The 5000-nt window shown below is 49.5% G+C and overlaps 1 protein-coding gene across 2 annotated transcripts in view; it reads right to left on the bottom strand.

Annotated features, from left to right (window-relative positions):
* The window catches only part of olfm1b (olfactomedin 1b), a 50182-nt gene that overhangs the window by 26639 nt on the left and 18543 nt on the right, over window positions 1-5000 (bottom strand). The window contains exon 1 of one of the 2 annotated variants that reach the window (XM_017722044.2): window positions 1-348. This exon is cut by the window's left edge and continues 178 nt beyond it. The exons of the other annotated variant lie outside the window; for it this stretch is intronic. The gene's annotated coding sequence lies outside the window, so the exon portion shown is untranslated. Of the gene's footprint in view, window positions 349-5000 lie in introns of those variants that run through there. 2 annotated transcript variants of the gene reach the window in all.

The following is a 5000-nucleotide window of genomic DNA, read 5'->3' as shown; positions in this document are numbered from 1 at the left end:
TAGCTGCTGCTGCCCCTCAGCTCGCGCGCTTCTGCTTCACTCACAGCGGCTGCACCTTCAGAGCTCGAGACGCGGGAAGAGGCCGCGTGCACCAACGCGCGGAGACGCTCCTTGGCCGCCCGCGAGGACGGCGGCGGCGAGCCGGTCATCATCTGCTCTCCTCTTCCTCTTCTTCTTCTCGGGCGCGTGCGGGAAACGGAGCTGCTCGGGTGGCGCGTGCAGAGCAGAACGGGTCTCGTGCTGCGCTCCGCTCGCGGTTCGCGACTCCACTCGACTGAACTGCGCGCGCTACGCCCCTACACCTCGCTTTTGGAGGAGGAGGAGGAGGAAGGCGCGATGACGTCACACCACACACACACACACACACACACACACACACACACCTCCCACCCTCCACAACCCGCCCTCCGAACCGCCGCGTGCGCTCGTGCGGGCAGTAAGTAGTAGAACGGACGCTTCGGCTGAAGTCACGCGCCACGCGCGCTCCTCGCGCGGCAGCAGGGGTTTGACTACAGCCGCTCGGAGTCCCGCAGCGCGCGGCACGGCGGCGTGAATGAACGGATGAGTGACGCGCACGAGCCGCAGTGATTTCGCAGACACGCCCTTCTGTCGCGCGCGCTCTCCTTCTGTCCTCCTTTATTATTATTATTATTTATTTATCAGGAAGGGTTCTTTAGTGTTCTATTTAGAACCATGAGTTCTACACAGAACCATCTGCCATTAAACGGTTCTGTGCCTGGCGGAACGGTTCTTCAGATTGATGGAGAGCGTGTTGCGCATGGTTCTATTTAGCACCAAAATGGGTTCTGCTCGTGTTACAAGCTTGACACCTTCACGATAACAGAACCCTTTGTGGTGTCATATGTAGAACCATATGCAACACGTTCTCCATCAGTCTGAAGAACACTTTCACTTTGGTTCTACACAGAGACACGCCCTTTGCTACAGAACCCCTCTTTTAAAAAAGAACCATTTTACAGGGAACCCTTCTCAGAAAGCTCCTATGTAGAACCATATGCAACACACTCTGCCAGTATGAAGAACCAATTCACCATGGCTCTACATAGAACCGTTCACTTCACTGTAGAACCCATCTTTTTTTTTAAATAAAAAGAACCCTTTGTGGTACTATATAGAACCCTTTTCGAAAAGCTTCTATAGAACCGTATTCAACACATTCTCCATCAGTCTGAAGAACCATCTATGCAGAACCATTCACTTTCCTGCCTCTTTTTAAAAAGGAACCTTTTTGGGGCTATAGAGAACCACTTTCAAAAAGGTTCTGTGTCGAAACGAAGCTGACGTCAGCTTCTCGTTCGAATTATTCCGTTCCACCTTAAATACTGCAGCGGTTACAGTGAGAGTAACTGTACAGTTACAGTCACTGCCGCACCATTTAAGGTGGCACGGAAAACTCGGAACAAGCAGCTGGCGAAGAGAGAGCCAGCGCGTTCTCCATCGGTCTGAGGAACCAGAGAACCATTTAAACATGCAAATGGCTCTGAACAGAACTCGGAACAGAACCACATGGTTCCACGGCAGGGAGAAGTCCTCACACAGCGCGGGCAAGTCAGCTCGAGGCTGCTGTTTGTGGAGAAGGACTCGCGCGCCCTCTGCTGGCCGCACACGTCAGCACGGCACACCGCCTGGGCACTCGGGCTCGTCTCAGCTGGCGGGGACGGGGGTTTCATTAAACGGCGGCTTAATTAAAACGACCTCGCCGCTCGGTCCCCGTCGCTGCGGAGGAGCAGAGCGACGTGTCTCACAAACCACCACAAACAGGGGCTGGAAAGCGAGGCAGTGACGTCCCAGGAGATCCTTCCCAGGATTTCGTTCCAACGGCCTGGCTTGTGTTGTTAGATCAAACCACCAGCAGCGCTCTGCAGGCAGCTGGAACAAAATCCTGGGCAGGATTTTTACCTTCTGGACCTGAATGTTCCACCTCTGCGTATCACACACGTCACAGGGCGTTAGTGAGTTGGTGCTTTTAATTCGCTTTATTCTCTTTGAAATCGGACATGAAAGGGGAACTCCACCAAATGTTCTGAAAATTTCAGCAAAGTTAAACAGTTAAGGCGGTGGTGAGGGGAACCAGGGGTCGCCATGTCCACAACACAAAGCCGTTTTATTTACTATCCAATAGCACCAGGGACCCTCCACGAGTCTTCTGCATGGAACGTTCTATGTGTCTGTAGTCATAAATCTAGAAACTGAAAGTTTTACTGGGGACTACTTTGCCTTATAACACCTGACATGTATCCATCCACCTGTTAATGGGTTTTACAGTGTAAACTGTCACTCAAAAGTTTATCTCAAAACTATAACCTGGATGTAAAATAGTCTGTCAGTCAGGCCGTGAATTCAGAACCATCTCCTGCAGGAACTTTCTGTGAGGAGCTTTTAGAGGGGGAGGTCTGGTTCCCATCACCACCACTGTGAGCAGCTCTGACTCAGTGAGTTTCACTCTGAGTGACTCTGTTGTTGCATTCGCCACACATATTACATTATATATATATATATAATGAGAGGCTGCCCACTGGATACTGAGCTTGAGACTAGGGTTTGATTTAGGTTTAGTATTACTTTGCTACAGTAATACAAAAGTCAACTGAAATCAAAGGAAAGTCCTCCCATTTCTCCAGTCTGACCTGAAGTGAAAAGTTGAAGTTGGGTTACAGAGAAACCTTAAGATTCAGAACGAGAGGAGAATCATAATGCAGTGATAGAGAGACAAGAGACAGAGAGGGAGTGAGAGAGAGAGAGAGATCCCATTCTTGCTCCATAGGGTTTAATATGATGTCGGCCCACCCTTTGCAGCTATAACAGCTTCAGCTCTTCTGGGAAGGCTTTCCACAAGGGTTAGGAGTGTTTATGGGAATTTCTGACTGTTCTTCCAGAAGCTCATTTGTGAGGTCGGACACTGATGTTGGACGAGAAGGCCTGGCTCTCAGTCTCCGCTCTAATTCATCCCAAAGGTGTTCTATGGGGTTGAGGTCAGGACTCTGTGCAGGCCAGTCAAGTTCTTCCACACCAAACTGGCTCATCCACGTCTTTATGGACCTGCTTTGTGCACTGGTGTGCAGTCATGTTGGAGCAGGAAGGGGCCGTCCCCAAACTGTTCCCACAAAGTTGGGAGCGTGAAATTGTCCAAAATCTCTTGGTGCTGAAGCTTTAAGAGTTCCTTTCACTGGAACTAAGGGGGCGAGCCCAACTCCTGAAAAACAACCCCACACCATGATCCCCCCTCCACCAAACTTTACATTCAGCACAATGCAGTCAGACAAGTACCGTCTCCTGGCAACCGCCAAACCCCGGACTCTGATTCTGATGACTGATGTAAACGCTCCCCAAAGCTGCTGTTCTGTTGTAATCTATAACTATAGCTATGTCTGTAATTTGGCAGTAGTGTATGTTGTATCAATGCCAATAACGCACCACTGAACTGAAAGAGGCAGAGAAATAGAGGAGTGAAGGAGGTCAAACGCACGGGCTCGTCACGTCACGTTGGAGGAGAGAGCGAAAAGAGACGGCGTGAAGGAGACAGAGAGAGATGAAAGGAGAAGGTCACTGTCAGCACAAATCACTTTGGGCTACAGCAGCTCTGTTTGGCCTTGTGATACCAGAGTGCGGGGAAGAGAGGCAGAGTAACCGAGACCAACTCTGAAGCATCTCCTCCTGTCTTAATGCGCTTTTTATGACACGGCTACACATTATACTTATACAGCACAATCAATGGACGACAGGCAAGACCAGCGGCGCCGCCATTAGCAGCCGTTTATATCGCTACTGTCTAAAGCCGCAGTAATCCCCCACTCCCGCAGTTAGAGAAAAGCCGAACTGGAAGCTCTCCGACTGGTATCAAACTTTAATTTAATTCGGGACCGGATTATGTTTACTTATTCATGTTAAGGCTCTGTGCGCTCTGGCATCTGCGATGGCGATGTAGATGTATGAGGCTGCCAAGCAATTTGGTTCATTATTCGAATGCTTATTAGTGCAGCCGAGTCGGCTGGAAAAGAAAAACAAGAAAGGAAAAAAAAAAAAGCAAACTCCATTGTGGTCATCCTTTAATTGAATTTAGCGGTTTTATTGTGTTTAATTATTCATGTGATGCTGCTGTTCCTGCTCCAGCCTTGTAATGATACCAGGACACTGCGGTCTGCAGATGGAAAGGGAGTAAAATGTCTTTGAGCGTTTTGAGGCACGTCAAGTGTCCCTGTGGCCGGTAAAGGAGCAGAGGTGTTAGAGGTTTGATACAGAAAGGCCTTCTGGGTAACAGGTGGTTTTGAAGGTGCATGCGTGTGATGCATGCAGGTGTGTGCAGATCTGTGTGGGTGCATGTAGGCGTGCGCAGGTGCGTCTCACTGCATGAAGTGGTGCATAGGTGCATATTAATTGTGCACAGGTGAGTGTAAACATGCATGCGTGGGCATATATGAGCGGGTCTATATGGATGCATGCAGGTGTGTGGAAGTGCATACAGATGTGCACAGGTGCACGCAGGTCCAGCTGCGTTCAGGATTGGGTAGGTGCATTCAGGAGTGCAGGTCAGGGATGAGTGCACACAGATGTGTGTAGGTGTGGCAGGTTGTGTTTAGATGCAATTAAGTGTGTGTGAGTGTGTATAAGTGCATACAGGCATGTGTGGCGTGTGTTGGTGCATGCAGGTGTGTGGTGGTGTATGCATCTATATCAAGGGTTTTGAAGCATGCAGGTGTGTTTAACTGCATGCAAGCATGTTTAGGTGCCTGCAGGTATAAACAGAGGTTAGCAGGCGCATGCGGTTGTTTGTGGATGCATGCAGGAGTGTTTAGGTGCATGCAGGCTGATGGGGATGTATGTAAATGTATGTGTTTTGCAGTCTTATACACTCTTAGAAACAAAGGTATGAATTTGTCACTGGGGCAGTTCCCCTCTTGGAACTGGAGTGGCACCCTCTACAGCACATCTCAGTGCCTTAGGTCTGGGAACATAGCTGAACCATAATCCTCTGAAATGAT

The sequence above is a fragment of the Pygocentrus nattereri genome, chromosome 16 (genome assembly GCF_015220715.1).
Source record: "Pygocentrus nattereri isolate fPygNat1 chromosome 16, fPygNat1.pri, whole genome shotgun sequence".
Taxonomy (NCBI): Eukaryota; Metazoa; Chordata; class Actinopteri; order Characiformes; family Serrasalmidae; genus Pygocentrus; species Pygocentrus nattereri.
Note: the sequence above shows the minus strand (reverse complement) of the source record. Positions and strands in the feature narration are given on the sequence as shown.